The following is a 25,577-nucleotide window of genomic DNA, read 5'->3' on the forward strand; positions in this document are numbered from 1 at the left end:
TGAACTGAACTGAGATTCTTGCTTTCTACAAAGGCAAAAAGTCAGACCTCCCACTTTATAAACACAGTAGGTATACTTCCACTTGTTCTCTTTTTTGGCTGCACTGCATCTTCTCTCCTGCCTCATAGAAGCTTCCAAGCCATCCATACTTCCACCATATTGCTATTATAATCCTCATTTTCTTAGCACTGTGTACGGAATGTCACGGCCCATCACTTCAAAAATATATTTTCCAAAACATCAAATTTCTCTCTGAGGAATCATAGTATCATTTGTCTATTCTGCCTGGGTAATTCCCATCCAATAAAATACAAGAGAATCACTAAAAATTTTGAGTTCCATACTCTAAATGGGCCCTCAACACTAAAGGAAAAGCTCCACAGGGGATTTAATCTCCTAATTATCTAAAGATAATTTTCAAAATTCCTGCAAGATTTTGAATTTCATATGGTCTCAACTTTGTCTCTTCAATAACAAATGATTTTGGAATGTCCCTGGTGGCACAGTGGATAGAATCTACCTGCCAATGCAGGGGACATTGGCAGGTTCCATCCCTGATTGGAGAAGATTCCAGGTAAGAACTACTGAGACTGTGCTTTAGAGCCCATGAGCCTCAACTACTGAAGCCTGGTGGTCTAGTGGGTAAGACTCTCCTCTTTCAATGCAGGGGGTGTGAGTTCGATCCTTGGTTGGGGAACTAAGAGCCTGTGCTCTGCAACAAGAGAAACCACCGCAAGGACAAGTTCATGCACTGCAACTAAGACTAGCCCCCGCTCACTGCAACTAGAGAAATGTGCACAGCAATGAAGAATCAGTGCAATCAAAAGTAAATAAACAAATGATATTACATCTTACTTTGCAGAACAACTGTAATGATGATAAGAAGGATTTTTCATCTTGTTACCACCAGTTCAAAAGTAGTTCCACAGCATCATGGTTTCTTTCACTTTGCAGGTGAGGATATGTCTGCCTTTTTATCTAAAGTCAACATCTCCTACGCAGGAGATGCAGGTTTGATTCCTGGGTTAAGAAGATCCCCTGTAGGAGGGCATGGCAACCCACTCCAGTATTCTTGCCTGGGAAAACCGACGGACAGAAGGGCCCGGTGGGCTATAGTCCATAGGGTGTCAAAGAGTCGGACATGACTGAAGCAATTGAGAAAGAAAAGGCTTTATTGTTATGAGGGTTCTATCCTGTGCATTGTAGGATGCTTAGTAGCATCCCTGGAGTCTACCCATTAGATGTCAGTAGCAGGTGAAGTTGCTCAGTCATGTTTCTGACTCTTTGTGACCCCATGGACTGCAGCCTGCCAGGCTCCTTTGTCCATGGGATTTTCAGGCAAGAATACTGGAGTGGGATGCCATTTCCTTCTCCAGGACATCTTCCCAACCCTGCAGGCTGATTCTTTACCATCTGAGCCACCAGGGAAGCCCAAAAGTGAAAGAGAAAGTCACTCAATTATGTCTGACTCTTTGCGACCCCATGGACTATATAGTCCATGGAATTTTCCAGGCCAGAATAGTGGAGTGGGTAGCTGTTCCCTTCTCTAGGACATCTCCCCAACCCAGGTATCAAACCCATGTCTCCAGCATTGCAGGCAGATTCTTTACCAGCTGAGCTACCAGGAAAGCCCAAGAATACTGGAGTGGGTAGCCTGTCCCTTCTCCAGAAGATCTTCCAGACCCAGGAATCGAACCAAGGTCTCTTGCATTGCAGGCAGATTCTTTACCAGCTGAGGTCAGGAAGATGTTAGTAGTATCCCCTCAAGTTGTGTAAGGGGTATTGGCAAATGTCCTTTAGGGGGCAAAGTTTCCTGGTTAAGAACCACTGGTCTAATCCCTTCCTACCTTCTCAGAAAGCTTGCTGTATTACTTATTACTTTTTCTTTTCCATTACCATCAACTTCTACGCCACTGAACTCATACTGTCTTAAAAAATTTTTATTTATTTTTGGCTGTGATGCGTCTTTGCTGCTGTATGGGCTATCTCTAGTTTCAGTGAGCAGGTGCTAATCTCTATTTGCGGTGGGTGGGCTTCTCCTGCTGCAGAGAGCAGGCTCTAGGGCGTGCAGCTCAGCAGTTGTGTACTCAGGCTCAGTTGCCCTAAGGCATGTGGAATCTTCCCTGACCAGGGATAGAACCCATGTCCCCTGCATTGGCAGGTGGATTCCTAACCACTGGACCACCAGGGAAGTCCTGTACTCATACATTTATCATTGAAATATAATCAAAGATCTCTCATCTTACAACAAGATCCTATTGTACAGCACAGGGAACTATATTCAATATTCTATGAAAAACCATAATGGAAAAGAATATTTTTTTTAAAAATGAGAAAGTACATGGGCTTGGAGACAGGTATTTTCCTGGCTAATCTTTTCCCTTTATAATTTTTTGCAAAGTTTGAGTGTTATCTTAAGTGACTGTGGGTCTTCCCTGGTCCAGTGGTTAAGAGTGTGTGATCCCACTGCAGTGGGTGAGGGTTCCATCCCTGGTTGGGGAAGATCCCCTATGCCACTGGGTGAGGCCAAAAAAAAAAAAAAAAAAAGTTCAGTGACTTTTTGTACATTTTCTAAAGGTTACCTTGTATTTCTAATATATATTGTCTTGTATCTTTTCTTTCTAAATAAAGCTTCTTAATCAGTTCAAAGAAAAAAGATCTCCCATCTTGAAACGAATTCATAGCTTAGAACCCACTTAGCCTTCCAGTTACTGTTCAATCTCTTTTCCTTTTCTCCATCAAATTGTTTGAAAGAAGAGTCTATCCCCAGGGACTTCCCTGTGGGTCCACTGGCTAAGACCTGAGCTCCCAGTGCAGGTGGTCAGGGTTCGATCCCTGGTTAGGAAATGTGATCCCACATGCTGCAGCTAAGACCTGGAGCAACCAAATAACTATTTTTTAAAAAGAATAGTCTATCCTCACATTTTCCCCATTTCCTCACTTCCCTTAATTACACTCCAACCTAGTTTCTACCTCACCATCGTTTCATTGACACTGCTCTACCAAGACTGCCAAGGATTTAAGAGAATCAATCCAGTGAATGCCATTCTGTTTTGACGTACAAGCTCAGTAGCTCAGTTGTGTCCAACTCTTTGCAACCCCATGAACTGTATAGCCCACCAGGTTCCTCTGTCCATGGAAGTTTCCAAGCAAGAATATTGAAGTAGGCTGCCATTTCCTTCTCTATGACTTAGTTGACCCATCAGAAAAATCCTATCACTACTTTCTTCTATAAATCAGCCTCTATCACAGGCTCTGTGACATCTCCTGGTTGGCATCTTATTTCTCTGGACTCATTGGCCTGTTCCTTTCTCACTGTTGACTGTTCTCAAGGCTCAGTCCTGGCCCTCAGCTCTCACCTTATTCTGTGCATTCCACATCTAATTTAATTCCTTTGAAATTAAATTCCATCTCTATGCTCATGACATGCAAATCTCCAGTTAGAGAACTCAAATTTGATCTTTAGGACCCATATATCCTGCTGCCTTTTCAACTGTGGCCATCTAAAATTTTTGTAGGTACCACTGATGAAATTTATCAGACTGAATTTATCATCTCTTCCAAAAAGAGTTTTTACTTCAAACATCTGCACTCTCAGCAAGGAGTACTAGTGCCCCAGGTATTCACAGCACATAGAAAGTATCACTGGTATCACATACCTTTACCCCACCCCACAGCTATAATTAATTGAAACTAAAGATTAATTGATAAGCCCTTCCCCCTTCCTGTGGGCTGAACTCAATTAAAGCCCACAGAAGAAAAAACAAAACCCACAGAGGGCTTCCCTGGTGGTCCAGTGGTTAAGAATCCACCTGCCAATACTGGGGACACGGGTTCAATCCCTGATCTGGGTAAGATTCCTCTTGCTGTAGAGCAGAGCAACTAAGCCTATGCTGCTGCTGCTGCTGCTAAGTCACTTCAGTCATGTCCAACTCTTTGCGACCCCATAGACGGCAGCCCATTAGGCTCCCCCGTCCCTGGGATTCTCCAGGCAAGAACACTGGAGTGCGTTGCCATTTCCTTCTCCAAGGCATGAAAGTGAAAAGTGAAAGTGAAGTTGCTCAGTCGTGTCCGACTCTTAGCGACCTCATGGACTGCAGCCTACAAGGCTCCTCCGTCCATGGGATTTTCCAGGCAAGAGTACTGGAGTGGGGTGCCATTGCCTTCTCCAAACTAAGCCTATAGGCCACAACTATTGAGCCGGTGATCTAGAGCCCGGGAGGTGCAATTATTGAAGCCTGAGTGTCCTAGAGCCTGTGTTCCACAAGAGAAGTCATCTCAATGAGAAGCCCAAACACTGCAACTATAGAAAGCCCACACACAGCAACAAAGACCCAGTGCAGTCAAAAATAATAAAGGGACTTCCCCAGTGGTCCCGCAGCTAAGAGTCTGTGCTCCCAATGCAGGGGGTCGAGGGTTCAATCCCTGGTCAGGGAACTAGATCCTACATGCTGCAACCATAGATCCTACATGCCACAGCTAAGACCCAGAACAGTCAAATAAATAAATTAAAAAAAATAATAAACAAATTAAAAAAAAACCACACAGAATCCTAGACTGTTCTCCCTCAGTCCACAACAGCCAAAGAAATTTAAAAATATGGGCACACTTTCTACCCCATCCCCTAAAGGCAGCAATTACCTGAAACCTAAAACCATTCCTTTGTAGAGTTCTCCACCCTACCACACAGCAGAAATTGACAGACTAATCCAAGACACACCCTTATCTCCACCCATATCCAATCATTTCTTCAATGGTGTTCCCTCCAGAGAAAATTCCAACTACTAAACTCTTCCCTGTTCCCTGACACATGGATAATTTTTCCTTTGTTATTTTTCTGTCCATGTAAATGTCATTTTCTCAGAATCAACTTTATCATGAGGCCCATATTTAATATAAAGACAATCTCTTTCTGTCTAAGAGCTGTCTCTATTCTTCCTATGTAGCCCTTGGCACAATTTGTAATCATATATTTGTTCTTTGCTTATTTACATTCTTTCTCTTCCACTAGATCTAATGTCCAAGAGTGTATGCATGCATGCTCAGTCGAGTCTGAATCTTTGCAACCCCATGGACTGTAGCCCGCCAGGCTTCTCTGTCCATGGACTTCTCAGGCAAGAATACTGGAGTGGGTTGCCCTTTCCTGCTCCAGGGGATCTTCCTGACCCAGGGATCGAATCTCATCACCTGTATCTTCTGCCTTGACAGGTGGATTCTTTACCACTTTGCTACTTGGGAAGCCCAAATGTCCAAGAGAGTGGCCTTATTAAAACCATATACCCGAGGACTTCCCTGGTGGCACAGTGGCTAAGACCCTGAGCTCCCAATGCAGGGTCCTGGGTTTGATCCCTGGTGAGGGAACTAGATCTCACAAGCCACAACTAAGAGTTTGCATGCTTCAACTAAAGATATCATATGCCACAACAAAGACTGAAGATCCTGCATTCCATAGCTAAGATGCAGTGCAGCCAAATAATAAATAGAAATAAATATAAACATATATTTAAAAAACCATCTATATCCAGTCACTAGCTCATCACTGGCTACGTTGCAAAGCATTCTGAGTGTGAAGAAATTAATGAGTATGGATTCCACCCTTCATCTCTTCCCCTAGTCATCAGTTTTTTCTACTTTGCAACCATCAAGAGTCTAGATTACTGTCAGATTAGATCATTCCTAAAATCTACTACTAATCCTTTGTCTTTTCTCTGACAGTCAAGCTTGCCCTTTTGTACTCCATCCTCACCGCACAGCTAGCTCTGCTAAACACAAGTCTCTAATCATTGTGCCCCTGCTCATAATGGCTTTCCACCTGTCTTTAATTAAACCCTGAATTTGCTTTCAAGACTACAAGTCATGTGGCCGGGGCTCCTGCAATCTAATTTGATTTCCTCCCCTCTTGCTTCTTTTTCAGCCATGTCCTGTCTTGCTCACTTCTTGGTACAATCCAGGGATTTTAGCTGCTACAGGGATTTTGCATGTGCAGAGTCCTCAGGCTAAAATGTTCACCTCCCTCCTCCTCTCACCCCAGGCTTAGCCCATTGCCTGCTGGTATCCTAGTTATTTTCTAGATTGTGCATTGGGGCTTCAGTAACTTTTTTCCAAGAGGATTAATGAACCCTTAGATTGAGTCCTCCACTGACGTGCTCTCATTTAGTAAGGGGCTTCCCTGATGGTCAAGTGGCTAAGACTCTGTGTTCTCAGTGCAGGGGGTCCAGGTTTGATCCTTGGTCAGGGATCTAGATCCCCACATGCTGCAACTAAGACCTGGTGCAGCCAAATAAAAAATTAAAAAAAAACAAAAAACAAAACAAAAAACTCAGGGGACTTCCCTGGTGGTTCAGAGGTTAAGAATCTGTCTGCTAATGCAGCAGACATAGGTTTGATCCCTGGTTCAGGAAGATTCCACATGCCACAGAGGAACTAAACCCATGAGCCACAACTACTGAATCCAGAGCCCATGCTCCACAAAAGAAGCCACAGCAACAAGAAGCCCATGGACCAAAAATTTAGAGAAGAGCTAACACCTATCCTGCTCAAACTCTTCCAGAAAATTGCAGAGGATGGTAAACTTCCAAACTCATTCTATGAGGCCACCATCACCCTAATACCAAAACCTGACAAAGATCCCACAAAAAAAGAAAACTACAGGCCAATATCACTGATGAACATAGATGCAAAAATCCTTAACAAAATTCTAGCAATCAGAATCCAACAACGCATTAAAAAGATCATACACCATGACCAAGTGGGCTTTATCCCAGGGATGCAAGGATTCTTCAATATCTGCAAATCAATCAATGTAATACACCACATTAACAAATTGAAAAATAAAAACCATATGATTATCTCAATAGATGCAGAGAAAGCCTTTGACAAAATTCAACATCCATTTATGATAAAAACTCTCCAGAAAGCAGGAATAGAAGGAACATACCTCAACATAATCAAAGCTATATATGACAAACCCACAGCAAACATTATCCTCAATGGTGAAAAATTGAAAGCATTTCCTCTAAAGTCAGGAACAAGACAAGGGTGCCCACTTTCACCATTACTATTCAACATAGGTTTGGAAGTTTTGGCCACAGCAATCAGAGCAGAAAAAGAAATAAAAGGAATCCAAATTGGAAAAGAAGAAGTAAAGCTCTCACTGTTTGCAGATGACATGATCCTCTACATAGAAAACCCTAAAGACTCCACCAGAAAATTACTAGAACTAATCAATGACTATAGTAAAGTTGCAGGATATAAAATCAACACACAGAAATCCCTTGCATTCCTATACACTAATAATGAGAAAACAGAAAGAGAAATTAAGGAAACAATTCCATTCACCATTGCAACGGAAAGAATAAAATACTTAGGAATATACCTACCTAAAGAAACTAAAGACCTATATATAGAAAACTATAAAACACTGGTGAAAGAAATCAAAGAGGACACTAACAGATGGAGAAATATACCATGTTCATGGATTGGAAGAATCAATGTAGTGAAAATGAGTATACTACCCAAAGCAATCTATAGATTCAATGCAATCCCTATCAAGCTACCAACAGCATTCTTCACAGAGCTAGAACAAATAATTTCACAATTTGTATGGAAAAACAAAAAACCTCGAATAGCCAAAGCGATCTTGAGAAAGAAGAATGGAACTGGAGGAATCAACCTACCTGACTTCAGGCTCTACTACAAAGCCACAGTTATCAAGACAGTATGGTACTGGCACAAAGACAGAAATATAGATCAATGGAACAAAATAGAAAGCCCAGAGATAAATCCACGCACATATGGACACCTTCTCTTTGACAAAGGAGGCAAGAATATACAATGGATTAAAGACAATCTCTTTAACGAGTGGTGCTGGGAAATCTGGTCAACCACTTGTGAAAGAATGAAACTAGAACACTTTCTAACACCATACACAAAAATAAACTCAAAATTGATTAAAGATCTAAACGTAAGACCAGAAACTATAAAGCTCCTAGAGGAGAACATAGGCAAAACACTCTCTGACATACATCACAGCAGGATCCTCTATGACCCACCTCCCAGAATATTGGAAATAAAAGCAAAAATAAACAAATGGGACCTAATTAACCTTAAAAGCTTCTGCACATCAAAGGAAACTATTAGCAAGGTGAAAAGACAGCCTTCAGAATGGGAGAAGATAATAGCAAATGAAGCAACTGACAAACAACTAATCTCGAGAATATACAAGCAACTCCTACAGCTCAACTCCAGAAAAATAAATGACCCAATCAAAAAATGGGCCAAAGAACTAAATAGACATTTCTCCAAAGAAGACATACAGATGGCTAACAAACACATGAAAAGATGCTCAACATCTTTCATTATCAGAGAAATGCAAATCAAAACCACTATGAGGTACCATTTCACACCAGTCAGAATGGCTGCGATCCAAAAGTCTACAAGTAATAAATGCTGGAGAGGGTGTGGAGAAAAGGGAACCCTCTTACACTGTTGGTGGGAATGCAAACTAGTACAGCCACTATGGAGAACAGTGTGGAGATTCCTTAAAAAACTGGAAATAGAACTGCCTTATGATCCAGCAATCCCACTGCTGGGCATACACACTGAGGAAACCAGAAGGGAAAGAGACACGTGTACCCCAATGTTCATCACAGCACTGTTTATAATAGCCAGGACATGGAAGCAACCTAGATGTCCATCAGCAGATGAATGGATAAGAAAGCTGTGGTACATATACACAATGGAGTATTACTCAGCCATTAAAAAGAATACATTTGAATCAGTTCTAATGAGGTGGATGAAACTGGAGCCTATTATACAGAGTCAAGTAAGCCAGAAAGAAAAACACCGATACTGTATACTAACGCATATATATGGAATTTAGAAAGATGGTAACAATAACCCTGTGTACGAGACAGCAAAAGAGACACTGATGTATAGAACAGTCTTATGGACTCTGTGGGAGAGGGAGAGGGTGGGAAGATTTGGGAGAATGGCATTGAAACATGTAAAATATCATGTATGAAACGAGTTGCCAGTCCAGGTTCGATGCACGATACTGGATGCTTGGGGCTGGTGCACTGGGACGACCCAGAGGGATGGAATGGGGAGGGAGGAGGGAGGAGGGTTCAGGATGGGGAACACATGTATACCTGTGGTGGATTCATTTTGATATTTGGCAAAACTAATACAGTTATGTAAAGTTTAAAAATGAAATTAAATTAAAAAAAACATACAACAGAAGCAATATTATAAAAATTCAATTAAAAACACTTTAAAAATTAAAAAAAAAAAAAAAGAAGCCCATGGACCACAACTAGAGAGTAGCCGACTTGCAGCAAAGAAGACCCACCCAGTGCAGCCAAAAAGAAGTAATAAAATAATAAAAAGTTTTAAAACAAAAAAAAATGCAGGAAACCCAGCCTCACGCTCTGTGATAACCTAGAGGGGTGGGGTTGGGAGGGGAGTGGGAGGAAGACCCAAGAGGGAGGGGATATACATACAGTTATGACTGATTCAAGTTGTTCTGTGGCAGAAACTAACACAACAAAGCAAGTATCCTCCAATCACACTAAAATTTAGTGACTAAATGATAAGAATTACTAAAATGTATGTAATAAATAATAAAAACAAGAAGCTTGTGAGTTGTTTGAATAATGTGAATTCTATTTAAGTAAAGGAAGCATCAAATTCTATAAGAGGGGCTTTCCTGGTGGTCCAGTGGTTAAGCCTCCACACAAAAGCTGCATGGTCTCAAAAAAAGAAAAAGAAAGAAATTCTGTAAGACAATGCTATTTTATAACCAAATCCCTTGCATTTAAAGCCAAAGCAGATGCCTAATTTGCTTTTATTATGTTTTATCTCCTTTGGGGGATAACAAATACTTAATGAACACAACACTAGGTCAAAACTCCTTCCGTATAGAGTCAACTGAACTCCAATTCCAGGTAGAACCTTAGTGAAATCTGCATCACTTTTTCATGGATCTCTTGACTTTCGAGTGTTGGGGGCTATCATGTGAGCTGAGCTCTCTTGAAAAGAACAATGTGTATGCTCAGTCACTCAGTCGTGTCTGACTCTTTGAGACCCCCCTGGACTGTCTGCAGCCCCTCAGGCTCCTCTGATGGGATTTTCCAAGCAAGAATACTGGAGTGGGTTGCCATTTCCTTCTCCAGGGGAATTATTTGACTCAGGGATTGAACCCGCATCTCCTCCATTCTTTTGGCAGGCGGATTCTTTACCACTGTGCCACCTGGGAGCATATAGCTGACCTTAACAGGAGAACTTATGGTTAAAAGGTAATAAAATTGCCCATTCTGACACCCTGTGAACAAAACCTATGTGGATGAAAAACTACCATCTGCCTCTGTAAGGATGAAGTCACTAGCCACTGCAGTGGCTGACCTTCAACACACCCTGAAAGGAGTTCAGAGCAGAGTTCAGGAACGAGGAGCTCCATGCTCCTGGAAAAACTGGCAGAACAGGACTTTAGATATTCTTTAGGAGAAGATTTTATAAGCCCAATGTGGGATCTTAGTTCCCTGACCAGTGATCAAACACACACACCCTGCAGTAGAAGGGAAATCCCCTTGCATTTTCTTTTATCTAAAAAGGACTAAAATAATTAACAGAGACATCTGCTCCTCATGAGTAGTAGCAACCCTCTGCCAAAATGTTGCTTGATGGCAGGTATATCCCTTCACCAAAATCACGCTGACCTCCCCCTACCTTTTGGGAGTAGTTCTTTAGAGATATCTGAGAGGTGGTCTCCTAGGCTATAGTCCTCACTTTGCCCCAAGTAAAACTTGAAAACTCACCACTCTCACATTGCGCGCTTCTTTCAGTGGATGCTTATGCAACATAAATAACTGAACAATTTCATTTCACAAGATATCTCAACCTCAAATGCACCCGGATGCCCACCATCAAGAGAAAAATGTTCTGCAGTTTAGAAATTATCTTACAAAGTGAAGGGTAGGGGGGAGCCCGTGCTGCAAGTTCTTATTCATTACTCACCAAAAGACACAGAAATCCACAGGTCAGCGAGGTAAGGGCTTGGGCCTGGCTGTACTTCTCAGTTACCGAAAGCTTTCTGTCTGGAGAAATGCACAAGGTCATCGAACTTTATCTATGATACAAGTAAAAGGGCTAAAGGATTAGAAGACACACTTTGTTCTCTTTGACCAGGTTTACACAGTGAACTTTATATTGGATTATTGTTAAACCAAAAAGTAGGCCCCCGTTTACCCTAATGGTGGTGGTTTAGTCGCTAAGTCGTGAGTCCGACTCTTTCGACCCCATAGATTGTAGCCTACCAGGCTCCTCTTTCCATGGGATTCTCCAGGCAAGAATATTGGAATGGATTGCCATTTCCTTCTCCAGGGTAACTTCTCAATCCAGGAATCAAGCCCGGGTCTCCTGCCTAGCAGGCAGATTCTTTACCAACTGAGGTAAGGAAAGCCTGTTTACCCTAAATATTCCTTTTATTGTCAAGTAAAGATGCAAGTTCAGCCTTCACTGGGTATCTGCGGAGGACTAATTCCAAGACCACCACTCCACCCATACCAAAAGCCAGGGATATTCGAGGCCCTCCTGGAACACGGTGTAATTTACATCCTGCCGCCGGATTCAGCCAGTTCCGCATCTGCAGGGTTCCGCATCTGCGGTTCCGGAACTGCGGGTTCCGCAATTGCAGATTCGACCAAACGCCAACCACTCTGATTCTGAGGATTCCGCAACTGCAGATTCGACCGATTGCGGATCCGCAGATCCCAGGGTCGATTGCATTCAGTAAATTCTATAGAATGGTTCGCAGCCTACTGAAGTCTAAATTGTTGCGTATTTTAAAAATAAATTGTGTATTTTTACAGGATAATTTTCATTCATTGAATTAATGTTTATTGAGTATTACTATATACCATGCACTATTCTGAATACCAGGAATGTAAAAAAAACAAAAACAAAAACAAAAAACAAAAAACCACAAACAAACGCGACATACACACAGGAAAATCAAATAAGTAAGACGGCTTTTGTAGACAGTGAATGCTAGAAGAAAAGTAAATGGTAATGGGATACCTGAATGACTGGTAGTAGTTGAACAGGGACACTCTGGGAAGATGAAGTTCCTGGGGAGACCTTGACACAACTTAGGCTTCACACAACCTAGGCTGGATTGACTTAAGACAGTGAGAACCTTTATTTATGAGAAATTCCACTCAATTCTTCCATACAGAGAGTTTAAAGTGAAAGTCGCCCAGTCGTGTCAGACTCTGTGACCAGGATACTAGAGTGGGTAGCAGTTCCTTCTCCAGGGGATCTTCCCAACTTAGGGATGGAACCCAGGTCTCCCGCATTGCAGGCAGATTTGTTACCAGCTGAGCTACAAGGGAAGCCCCATATAGAGAGTCTGCTTTTCTCCTAAATTCAGCTCCCTGAATGCAGGTTCGTTTGGCAGAAAAGAATACGGTTTAGGCGCCTTGTGAATGGAATTTCACTTAATGCATTCAAATCTGACTTTACTCTCTCTAGCCCTGGGCCTGATAAAAATTATGTTAAAGTCATGTGTTCCTGTCCTCAAGTGTAAAATAATAATAAAGCAGGTTGTTTTCTGTTGAAGGGTGATAATGCAGATAAAGGGCTTTCCTGGTGACTCAGACTATGCGAGAGACCTGGATTCAGTCCCTGAGTTGGGGAAGATACTCTGGAGAAGGAAATGGCAACCCATCCCAGTACTCTTGCCTGGGAAATCCCATAAACAGAGGAGCCTGGCGAGCTACAGTCTATGGCGTCTCAAGAGTCAGATGCGACTTAGCGACTAAAGAACCACTACCACCACCACCAGTCCACCACCGCCGGTACTGTAACTTGTTTGCTCTACTGTCAATTCCACCCCTCCTCAATGTTCCTGATGACAAACGTTTCCTGCCTTATCTTTTCCTGTTATTGCGATCTTTTTTTCTAAATTTATATTGCAATTGTTTAAAGCAGTTTGTTAAGTTTCCAGACACTCCCCTACTCCATCTTGCATTTACACTCCCCGCCCTACCCTCATTCCCAGCCCCACCCAGCCCCGCCCACAAACTAGTTTTCAACGAGCCCCTCCCCCTCTCCTTCCCTCTCCAGTCCTGTGTGTTAGTCGCTCCGTCGTTTTCGACTCTTTGCAACCTCATGGATAGTAGCCCGCCAGGCTCCGCTGTAATGAGATTCTCCAGGCGAGAATACTCGAGTGGGCTGCCATTACCTTCTCCAAGCGATCTTCCTGATCCAGGGATTGAACCCAGATCTCCTACATTTCAGGCAGATTGTTTACCATCTGAGCCACCAGGGAAGCCTCAGTTCAGTTCAGTTCAGTGGCTCAGTCGTGTCCGACTCTTTGCGACCCCATCAACCGCAGCACGCCAGGCCTCCCTGTCCATCACCAACTCCCAGAGTTCACCCAAACCCATGTCCATTGAGTCGGTGATGCCATCCAACCATCTCATCCTCTGTCGTCCCCTTCTCCTCCTTTCCTCAATCTTTCCCAGCATCAGGGTCTTTTCAAATGAGTCAGCTCTCCGCATCGCCAGGGAAGCCTGCTGCTGCTGCTGCTAAGTCGCTTCAGTCCTGTCCGACTCTGTGCGACCCCATAGACGGCAGCCTACCAGGCTCCCCTGTCCCTGGGATTCTCCAGGCAAGAACACTGGAGTGGGTTGCCATTTCCCTCTCCAATGCATGAAAGTGAAAATTCAAAGTGAAGTCGCTCAGTCTTGTCGGACTCCTAGCGACCCCATGGACTGCAGCCTACCAGGCTCCTCCATAGGATTTTCCAGGCAAGAGTACTGGAGTGGGTTGCCATTGCCGTCTCCGCAGGGAAGCCTAGGCGTCTGCAAATTAAAGCTTTGTTGCTCCACTCCTTCCTGGAACATTTTAGGTTAACTAAGCATTTCTTCCTGTTGCAGTTGTCTGCTTTAGTAAAGGCATTTAGTAATCACTAACATTTGAAGTAGTGGCTTTTTAAAAAATTTGACAATCTGAATTACAAAAGCCACCTGTGGGAAGATCTGGGAGAAGACATTTCAAAAGAGAGAAATACCAGAAATGCTGATACAAAAGCCTTGAGGCATGAATAAGCTTGGAGTTTGAAGATGAAGGAATCCTCAGTAGTGAAGTCGACCCCTCAGAACGGATCACATAGCTCTTTCCAACTCTGCCTTCAGGGACAGGTAGCTCGAATTTATCATGTGAGAATTAACACCTCTGAAATTGACCAAGGTTGGGATTTTCCTGCTGGTCCAGTGGTCAGGTGTCTGTGCTCCCAATGCAGAGGGCATGAATTCCATCCCTGGTGGGGGAACTAAAATCACTACATGCTCCAATACTCCACCATGGCCTCCACCTACCCCGCCCCCCGCCCCCCACCCCCCCACCCTACCAACCCCCGGTCCCTGCCGGAAATTGATCAGTGGTACAAATCAAGTCTTTTACTGACTTCCCAGCAAACCATTGCCTCTAATCACTGGCTGTATGTGAAAGTGTTAGTCGCTCACTCGTGTTCGACTTTTTGCCACCCCATGGACTGTAACCTGCCAGGTTCCTCTGTCCATGGGATTTCCAAGGCAAGAATACTCTTGTGGGTAGCCATTCCCTTCTCCAGGGGATCATCCCAACCCAGAGATCGAACCTAGGTCTCCTACACTGCAGACAGATTCTTTACCGTCTGAGCCACCAGGGAAGACCACCTCACCTCTATTGTGGTTATAAATCATTGCTGCTGCTGCTGCTGCTGCTAAGTCGTTTCAGTCGTGTCCAACTCTGTGCGACCCCATAGACAGCCTCCTACCAGGCTCCCCTGTCCCTGGGATTCTCCAGGCAAGAACATTGGAGTGGGTTGCCATTTCCTTCTCCAATGCATGAAAGTGAAAAGTCAAAGTGAAGTCGCTCAGTCCTGTCCGACTCTTAGCGACCCCATGGACTGCAGCCTACCAGGCTCCTCCATCCATGGGAGTTTCCAGGCAAGAGTACTGGAGTGGGGTGCCATTGCCTTCTCATTATGGCACCTAATTCATGGGTTGGAACAGTTTCTTGACTCACATCAGTAATACATTATCAGCTCCTATTAGTCTGGCACTGTGTTAAGTTATGCTCAGCAAAAACTGTTCTCTTGTAATTGCATTTTTCAGGGCAAAATGGCCTTTCATCATCAAAATAATCACAAGAGTCTTGGATCTCAGTACAGTCATAGGTGAGTGTCACCAATGAGTAGAACCTCAAATCAAGAACCCTGGCCCTGACAGGGGTGTTGGAGGAAGTCACCTGAGCAGGTACTCCTGAGGCAAAAATCTAGAAACTGTAGAGATGTACTTATTAGTGTTTCCAAAACAGGATGCAGGCAGTATTTTAAAAACTATGTTTTGCTTGGCGAAAAAATTCATTTGGGTTTTTCTGTAAGATTTTATGGAAAAACACAAATGAACTTGAAAAAAAAAATATATATATATATATATATATTTTTTTTTTACTGCATTGAGTCTTAGTCCTGGCATGTGTGATCTAGTTCCTGACCGTGGATGGAACTTGGACCCCTTGCATTGGGAGCTCTGAGTCTTAGCCACTAGTCCATCAGGGAAGTCCCTTGAATGAACTTTTTGGCCAAGCCAAATATTTTAACAAGTATTATAAAATATTCCTTGATAGCTCAGTTGGTAAAGAATCCACCTGCAATGCAGGAGACCCCAGTTTGACTCTTGGGTCAGGAAGATCTGCTAGAGAAGGGATAGGCTACCCACTCCAGTATTCTTGGGCTTCCCTGGTGGCTCAGCTAGTAAAGAATTTGCCTGCAATGCAGAAGACCTGGGTTCAATCCTTGAGTTGGGAAGATCCCCTGGAGAAGGGAAAGGCTACCCACTCCAGTGTTCTGGCCTGGAGAATTCCATGGACTAAAGTCCATGGGGTCACAAAGAGTTGGACACGACTGAGTGACTCTCACTTTCATAGGTGGCTCAGTGGTTAAAAAAAAAAATTCACCTGCCAATGCAGGAAATCTAGGACATACAGGTTTGATCCCTGAGTCAGGAAGATCCCCCGGAGAAGGAAATGGCAACCCACTCCAGTGTTCTTGCCTGGAAAATCCCATGGACAGAGAAGCCTGGCAGGCTACAACCCATGGGGTCAAAAAGAGTCGGACACGACTGAGCAACTGAATACACACACACACTTTACAAAATACATCACACACACACACACACACACACAAACAACTTTGCTGAGTTTAACAAAAGAGCCAATTAAGAATCACTTCCAAGTCAATAGGAGTATTAGCAACAACCATGAAGATGATCAGGAATGGCTCATTTTGGGAGACTGCTTCCTTGATAAGGGAGTGATATTTGGTAAAGGACGACTATCTCTGCTGTTGGGCATCTGGACCAACCTGGGCTGTGAACTTTGATACCTGAGAGAGGTAAGAGGAAAGATCACATGCTTATCCCCACTCAGAGAATTAGCAGGCCAGTAGTTTTCTTCTTTCTGCTGCAGGACTGAAGTGATGAGAGAGTAATTTGGCTAATGAGGAACTTTGGAGATAATGCTCCAAGGGCTAGAAAACAAACAAACAAACAAAACTGTAAATTGGCCCCCTGTCCCCTATCAGTACAATCTTACACTTACAAGACCAGAAAGGAAGATACCTTGTTACTTCTTAGAGAATGTGTCTTATCTGGAAACTGCATGCATGACTGTCTCCTTGAAATTTTCAAACATCAATTTGTCTTCAATATCTACCTCCTGGGGAGAAACTCACCCTTTGTGGTCTTCTATGGGGCCATCCTGGAGATACGGAAACCCTTGTAAGTTCTAGAGGAAAGGGGAAACATTATTATCATTATCATTATTATTCTCATTTGGATGTGGTCTTGGGTTAATTAAGCAGGAAATCTAAACCAATGGTTCTCAAAATGTATCCCTAGGACTGCCCTGGTGGTCCAGGAGTTAAGACTCTATGCTTCCACTTCAGGGGCCTCAGGTTCAATCCCTAGTCAGGGAGCTAAGATCTTGCATGCTGTGCCAAAAAATTAAAAAAAAAGAAAAAGAAATGTGTTGGGACTTCCCTACTGATCCAGTGGCTAAGACTTCATGCTCCCAATGCAGGGGGCCCAGGTTCAATCCCTGGTCAGGGAACTAGGTCCCCAAGCTCCAATTAATGATCTCACACTAAGACCTGGTGCAGCCAAATAAACAAATAAATGTGTATGTTTGTGTTAGTTGCTCAGTTGTGTCTGACTCTTTGCAAACCCATGGACTGTATCCCACCAGGCTCCTCTGTCCATGGGATTCTCCAGGCAAGAATACTGGAGTGGATTGCCATTTCCTTCTCCAGGGGATCTTCCCCACCTAGGGTTTGAGCCCAGGTCTCTTGTACTGCAGGCAGATTCTTTACATCTGAGCCACCAGGGAATCCCAAAGAAATACATAGAAATAAATAAATATTAGAAAAATAATGTGTCCCTTAAATAATGTGACCAGCAGCCAGAGCTGGGTTTGTGGGTGTGCAATCAGAAGGGCCACAGAGGACCCTGCTCTTGGTTGAATGCTCTGCTATCATTGTCTTGACATTTTCACAACTTGGGGTTCCAAATTTTCATTTTGCACTGGAACCTGAAAATTATGCAGCGGGTTCTACCAGCTGTATCAGCATTACCTGGGGAATTCTTTGAAATGCAGTTTCTTGGACTTCACCTAGAGATGCTGAAACTGGGGTGGCACCCAGCAATCTCTGTTTTAAGAAACCCTCCAGGTGACTCTGACACATGGTCAAGACTGAGAGTCACTGTCTAATATTAGGGCCTCTCGATTTTTCTGGCCTATTCCCAAGTCCCTTGGCACCAGGTTTGCAATTGCTCCTGGCTCTGCTGACCCCATTCTCTCACCCTGAAATTTTATTTACCAATTTGCTATTCGAAGGAAATCAATACTTTCTAATATTTTCTGAGAATTTCAGGCTGCTCCAATGCATCCCTTTATTTCAGAAAGGGAAGGAGGAGACCTGTGCTATTATTGACTCTGATGTGATTCTACCAAGAATAGGAGGAGGTAAGATCTGAGTCTCCGTGAATGGTGTTAAATATTCCTTGGTCTGCAGAATTCCCTGACTGAGGGAGAAGCCTGAAACAGAAGTGGGGGTGGGGCTGTGTTCCTAAGAACATCCATGAAGTTCAAGAAATGAGGGGGCAGCTGGCTGATTTCTCAAAGCATAGAGGACAAGCACATGAGTAAGCAAAACAGAAAGAGTTTCTTCAGTACTTCTTATAAATTCATTTATTTTCTAATAGTGACAAAATATAGAAAATAAAATGTACCCTTTTAACTATTTTAAGTATGCAGTTCAGTGGCATTGAGTTCAATTCCATTTTTGTGTAACCATTACCACCGTTCATCTCCAGAACAGTTTACATCTTTCAAAAGTGGGAAACACATGTATACCTGTGGCGGATTCATTTGATATATGGCAAAACCAATACAATATTGTAAAGTTAAAATAAAATAAAATAAATTAAAAAAAAAAAGTGATTCTTGGTCCCCTTGAAACACTAAACACCTCCCCTCTATTCTGCCATCCTCCCATCCCCTGACAACCACCCTTCTTCTTTTTTAAATTTATAAATTGAAACCTTTCATTTTGTTAGGTTGTTGTTCTTTGGTTGCTGAGTCACGTCTGACTCTTTGCGACCCCATGGACTGTAGCCCACAAGGCTCCATGGGATTTTCCAGGCAAGAATACTGGGGTGGGTTGCCATTCCTTTTCCCAGGGATCTCCCTGACCCAAGGGATCGAACTTAGATCTCCTGTGTTGGTAGGCAGATTCTTTACTGCTGAGCCACCAGGAATCACATTTGTTGGGGAGGTACAAATCATTTTTATAATGAAAAAGATAAATCATAGTACCTTCCTCTAAAAGAAAGGAAAATTACCAAATATTAGAGAATAACCACAATGGTTTCAGATTTATGATACCAAGAGTTAGAAAATATCATTAGGCCTTTGAGAAATCTTGGTCAAGGAAAATCAAGCAAAAAAAAGTTAATTTTTTGAAGAGGTTCGTTTATGTGGCTCAAAATTCAAAAGGTACCAAAAACAGTGAAAAATGCCCCTTTTATGCCTGTTTCTTAGCAGTAAAGTCCTCTTTCTGAGGCTAACATTGCACTAATTTTGTATGGATTCTTGAAGAGAAATTTTATGCACAGATAGACATCTATGTTACTTCCTCGACTCTTGTCTGCACACTAGTAATCATACTGTTTTTTTAACCTAGCAAAATAGCTTGCAGATTGTTCCCCACAATGCAATAGTGTTTAATTTATTTAACATTAATAATATTTAATTAATGTTAATAATATTTAAAGGAATGGATTAATGATATTATTTTTTACCTTGAGATAGAAGAGAATCTGAGCTTATAATTTCCAGCAATACCTGAGATTTGCAAATCTGAGCAGGCTCAGTATAAGGTTAACCACAGAGTTAAAAATCCTCTGAGAAAATAAAGTCATCCAACTAGGCTTGAGAGCTTCCCTGTTAGCTCAGCTGGTAAAGAATCTGCCTGCTATGCAGAACTGGGGAGACCCTGGTTCAATTCTGGGTCAAGAAGATCCTCTGGAGAAGGGATAGGCTACCCACTCCAGTATTCTGGCCTGGAGAATTCCATGGACTGTATAGTCCATGGGGTCTCAAAGAGTCAGACATGACTGAGCCACTTTCATGTTCACCTCTTAACCAGGCTTGATCTGTATGAAGAACTGACTAGAATTTAATCATAGATTTTAAAATGCCTTGGGATTTCCCTGGTGGTGCAGTGACTAAAACTCTGTGCTCCCAATGCAGGGGGCCCAGGTTCGATAGCTAGTCTGGCAACTAGATCCCACATACTTCAACTAAGAGTTCGAATGTCACAGCTAAAGATCCCAAGTGCTGCAACTAAGACCAGGTGCAGCCAAATAAATAAAATAAATAAATTAATACTAAGAAAATAAAGTGCTGGAGGCATGATGCATGCGTGTGTGCTAAGTTGCTTCAGTAGTGTCTGACTCTTTGTGTCCCTATGGACTGTAGCTTGCCAGGTTCCTTAGTCTATGAGATTCACTAGGCAAGAATACTGGAGTAGGTTGCCATGCCCTCCTCCAGGGGATGTTCCCGACCCAGGGATCAAACCCACATCTCTGACATTTCCTGCATTGGCAAGCGGGTTCTTTACTACTAGCACCACGTGAGAAGCCCATGATGGTTCCTAGAAAAAAACAATAGCACTTGTTTTCATTTTTTAATTGTAGTATTGGAAAAAAATGCACAGTATTTAGAAGTTATTCAAAAATTACTTGGAGAAGGAGGCAATGAGTAGAGGAACTTGAAGGGAAGAATTATTTACATTAAAAAAAATTTTTTTGGCTGCCTCACCTGGCATGCAGGTTCCTAGTTCCCCGACCAGGGGTTGAACCTGTGCCCTTTGCAGTGAAAACATGGAGTCTTAATTCCTAGACCACCAGGGAAGTCCCTAAATATTTTTAGAATTTAAGGCATAGAAGAAAAATTTCTCTCAAATGATGTCTGTGTATCCATTTCATAGTAACTCATGTCTATATTTTCCAGTACACTTATCAACAACATGGAATCAGAAAACCAGCAGACATCTCAGAATTCCTCCTCCTGGGCCTCTCAGATAATGCAGACCTGCAGCCCCTCCTGTGTGGGCTCTTCCTGTCCATGTACCTGGTCACCACGCTTGGGAATCTGCTCATCATCCTGGCCATCAGCTCTGACCTCCACTTCCACACTCCCATGTACTTCTTCCTCTCCCACGTCTTTTGTTGACATCTCTTTCATCTCCACTATAGTCCCAAAGATGCTGTCGAGCATCCAGACGGAGAACAAAGCCATCACCTATGCAGGCTGCCTCATTCAGGTGTATTTTTTCATGGTTTTCATTTGTATGGACAATTTACTCCTGACCCTCATGGCCATCTGCCGCCCACTGTATTACATGATCATCATGAACTCTTGTCTCTGTGGTCTGCGGCTGCTTCTGTCTTTGTTCGTTAGCATTCTGAATGCCCTGATCCACATTCTGATGGTGTTGCAGCTGTCCTTCTGCACAGAGTTGAAAATCTCCCACTTCTATGAACTTGCTCAGATCCTCAAACTTGCCTGTTCCGATACTCTTATCAAGGACATCATGGTGTATCTGGTGACTAAGCTGTTACGTGTTGGTCCTCTCTCAGGTGTAATTTTCTCTTACATGCAGATTGTCTCCTTCATCCAGAGAATCCTATCCATTGGTGGGAGGTATATAGCTTTTTCCACCTGTGGATCTCAACTCTCTGTCATTTTCTTAAATTATGAGACCTGTGTTGGGATCTACCTTAGTTCTGCAGCTACTCTCTCTCCCCCAGGAAGAGGGAAGTGTGATGTACACTGTGATTATTCCAATGATGAACCCCTTCATCTACAACCTAAGGAACAGAGACATAAAGGTAGCCTTGAGGAAATTCATCTCCAGAACGTTTTCTTTTTCATGATTCTGTCATCAACTTTTGGTGTGGGCTTCTAGAATGAGTCAAAGGGAATGAAATATTGGGTATGCCAGAATTTCTGTTTCTTTCAAAATTTAATTCTCCTAGTAAAGTTTTCAAATCAAGTATCTTTGTATTAAATCCTACTATCCTGGGAATTCCCTAGCAGTCCAGTGGTTAGGACTCCATGCTTCCATTTCAAGGGGAATGGGTTTGATCCCTGATCGGGGAACTAAGATCTCCCAGTTTGCTGAAATGCACACTCCCCAAAAAATCCTTCTATCTTGTGTTTTCCTACCTGTCATTTATCAAGCAACTTAACCAAGTTCAGTTTGATATCTATAAAATAGGCAAAATATTACATACTTAATAGTGAAACAGGAAATATATGTGTACAGAAATTTATCTAGATTAAGCACTAGTAAAATCAAATGTGTAATTATCAGGTGCCAACAGAAGTCAATTAATCTCCATAAAGCTGGAGGAAAAAAATCATTATTATCAGGTGTGCAGTTCATGTGTTTGTATACTTGTGAACACGCATTTGCTTTAGCATTATACATTGATAAACCAATTCTCATTTCATCCTCTTCCTTTTGAGTCATCTTCATTTTCCTCATTTCTGCTGGAGTTTATGCAGATAAATTGATTAGAATAAAGTCAATTGAGAGGTTTTTTTTTTCATCCATGAGTTATATAGAAATGCGTTTCTTCGTTTCCAAATATGTGGAGGATCTATTTTTATCCCTTTGTTAGTGGCTTTTAGTATCATTGCATTGTGGCTAGAGAACATACTCTGCACAGTTTAAATTCTTTGAAATGTAAGTGTGGAATGCAGCACTTGTGCTCAAACTTAGTAGATGATCTGTTTGTGCTTAAAGATCATTTCAGCAGTGATCAAGTGCATTTTCTGTATATGCGCACCCATTAGGTCAATCATGTTGAAATCTGACTTTTTTGTCTTCTTGTTGTATCAATCATCAAGTCAGTTCACCTCAGTTCAGTTCAGTCGCTCAGTCGTGTCCGATTCTTTGTGACCCCATGAATCGCAGCACGCCAGGCCTCCCTGTCCATCACCAACTCCTGGAGTTCACTCAGACTCATGTCCATTGAGTCAGTGATGCCATCCAGCCATCTCATCCTCTGTTGTCCCCTTCTCCTCCTGTCCTCAATCCCTCCCAGCATCAGAGTCTTTTCCAATGAGTCAACTCTTCGCATGAGGTGGCCAAAGTACTGGAGTTTCAGCTTTAGCATCATTCCTTCCAAAGAAATCCCAGGGCTGATCTCCTTTAGAATGGACTGGTTGGATCTCCTTGCAGTCCAAGGGACTCTCAAGAGTCTTCTCCAACACCACAGTTCAAAAGCATCAATTCTTTGGTGCTCAGCTTTCTTCACAGTCCAACTCTCACATCCATACATGACCACAGGAAAAACCATAGCCTTGACTAGACAGACCTTTGTTGGCAAAGTAATGTCTCTGCTTTTGAATATGCTATCCAGGTTGGTCATAACTTTCCTTCCAAGGAGTAAGCGTCTTTTAATTTCATGGCTGCAGTCACCATCTGCAGTAGATGATCTGTTTGTGCTTAAAGATCATTTCAGCAGTGATCAAATGCATTTTCTGTATATGCCCACTCATTAGGTCAATCATGTTGAAATCTGACTTTTTTTGTCTCCTTGTTGTATCAATCATTGAGTGATATATGTTAAAATCAGCCAGTGTGATATTGAATTTGACTGTTTCTTTTTTTTAATTTTATTTTTAACTGGAGGATAATCGCTTTACATTGTCATGCTGGTTCAACAGGGTGAATCAGCTATATGTGGTTGTTCAGTTGCTAAGTGGTGTCTGATGCTTTGCAACCCCATGGACTGCAGTGCCCCAGGCTTCCCTGTCCTTTACTGTCTCCCAGAGGCAGATATAAGTATACATGTATCCCCTCCTTCTTGAGCCAAATCACCCCACCCACCCCACACATTGAATTTGACTATTTTTGCCCATAGTTCAATCATTGGATACTGAGTACAAATTCAGAATTGTTATAGCTTTCTGGTGCATTCAGTCTTTTATCTTTATGTAGCTGCCTTTGTTATCCCTGGGTGTATTATTGCATTAAAATCTACTTTGTCTGATAGTGAAAAGTGAAAGTGAAACTGTTAGTTGCTCAGTAGTGTCTGACTCTTTGCAGCCCCATGGACTATAGACCACCAGGCTCTTTTGTCCATGGAATTCTCCAGGCAAGAATCCTGGAGTGGGTTGCCATTTCCTTCTCCAAAAGAAAAAAATTTAGAGAAAAAACTGTAGCCTTAAAAAGAGCGTTAAAGCTTGAAATTTTATTTAATAAACATAGTAAGGTATTACTAAGAATAAATGTAGCAAACTCAAAGAATAAAGCAGGAAACAATGATCACAAAAGAACAAATTAAATTAATTTTGAAGAAGTGGAGTACTAGAGAGAAAAAAACTGAAATTTGGTTTCTTGAAAAAATACTAATAAAGCAATCTCTAGCAAGAATGATACATTTAAAAGTTTACACAAATTAGTATTGGTATTAATTAGTATTAGTATTAATTGCCAGTCCAGAAGTTAATTCAGAAAGGTGGATTCTCCAGGCCAGAATACTGGAGTAGGTTGCTATGCCCTCCTCCAGGGGATCTTCCCAACCCAAGGATCAAACCCAGGTCTCTTATGTCTCCTGCATGAGCAGGTGGTCTCTTTACCATTAGCACCACCTGGGAAGCCCAGAAAGGTGGGACATGGATGTTTATTATATTGGGGTCCTGCCCTCTTTGTGTTCAAAATGTTCCACAATATGGAGAAGGAAATGACAACCCACTCCAGTTTTCTTGCCTGAAAATCATAAGAACAGAAGAGCCTGATGGGCTACAGTCCATGGGGTCACAAAGAGTCAGACAACTGAAGCGACTTAGCACACACATATGCATGTCGTAGTCCAGGCATTGCCTATCGCCCCTGTATTCTGTGTAGTGTGCTTGAACAGGTACCAGTTCTCTCCTCTTCTAGTGCATCTTGTTCCAAGTGACTCATGCATTCTTGCTTTGAACAGGCTTGATACTTGAAATTCCAGCAGTTGAAGCAGTGGCAGGGTCAAAATGTGGAATCAACAGAATGAATGCCTTTAGCAGTGGTTGGAGAGAACAAGACTCCTACTCACACATGGTCAAAATAGATGGATGCACAATGGATCAAAGCCATGGCTGGTCTAGGGAGAGTTTCCATGGAAGGCATGGGCTTCCTTGAGGCCTTGTAACCCCAGCCACCCCAAGATTCTCCAATTGCTTTTCCTTATCTGGTTGACGTTATTATTCCTCCCTTTGGCATTTCCTGGGCTTCCCTAGTGGCTCAGCTGGTAAAGAATCCGCCTGCAATGTGGGACACCTGGATTCAATCCCTGGGTTGGGAAGATCTCTTGGAGAAAGGAAAGGCTACCCACTCCAGTATTCTGGCCTGGAGAATTCCATGGACTGTATAGTCCATGGGGTTGCAAAGAGTTGGACACGACAGAGTGACTTTCACTTCACTTCTCCAAGGGATCTTCCTGACGTGGGGTTTGAACCTGGGTCTCCTATATTGCAGGACAGACTTACAAGACCTTTTAGAACTAACACTCCCAAAAGATGTCCTTTTCATTATAGAGGACTGGAATGCAAAAGTAGGAAGTCAAGAAACACCTGGAGTAACAGGCAAATTTGGTCTTGGAATACAGAATGAAGCAGGGCAAAGACTAATAGAGTTTTGCCAAGAAAATGCACTGGTCATAACAAACACTCTCTTCCAACAACACAAGAGAAGACTCTATACATGGGCATCACCAGATGGTCAACACTGAAATCAGATTGATTATATTCTTTGAAGCCAAAGATGGAGAAGCTCTATACAGTCAGCAAAAACAAGACCAGGAGCTGACTGTGGCTCAGACCATGAACTTCTTCTTGACAAATTCAGACTGAAATTGAAGAAAGTAGGGAAAACCACTAGAACATTCAGGTATGGCCTAAATCAAATCCCTTATGATTAT

General features: G+C 42.5%; 1 protein-coding gene and 1 pseudogene across 14 annotated transcripts in view; one reads left to right on the forward strand and one right to left on the reverse strand.

Annotated features, from left to right (window-relative positions):
• The window catches only part of LOC129625391 (zinc finger protein OZF-like), a 24,829-nt gene extending 12,094 nt beyond the window's left edge, over window positions 1–12,735 (reverse strand). For 2 of the 14 annotated variants that reach the window (XM_055543797.1, XM_055543792.1), the window contains exons 1-2: window positions 12,076–12,668; window positions 11,014–11,125 (exon numbers count right to left, since the gene is read on the reverse strand). The gene's annotated coding sequence lies outside the window, so the exon portion shown is untranslated. Of the gene's footprint in view, window positions 1–11,013; window positions 11,126–11,312; window positions 11,429–11,466; window positions 11,490–11,562; window positions 11,843–12,075 lie in introns of those variants that run through there. The other 12 variants (XM_055543796.1, XM_055543780.1, XM_055543759.1 and 9 more) reach the window with 12 other exon arrangements.
• On the forward strand, window positions 11,325–21,570 carry LOC129625429 (olfactory receptor 7A10-like; annotated as a pseudogene).
• The last annotated feature ends 4,007 nt before the right edge of the window (window positions 21,571–25,577 follow it).

Source organism: Bubalus kerabau, chromosome 1 (assembly GCF_029407905.1).
Source record: "Bubalus kerabau isolate K-KA32 ecotype Philippines breed swamp buffalo chromosome 1, PCC_UOA_SB_1v2, whole genome shotgun sequence".
NCBI lineage: Eukaryota > Metazoa > Chordata > Mammalia > Artiodactyla > Bovidae > Bubalus > Bubalus kerabau.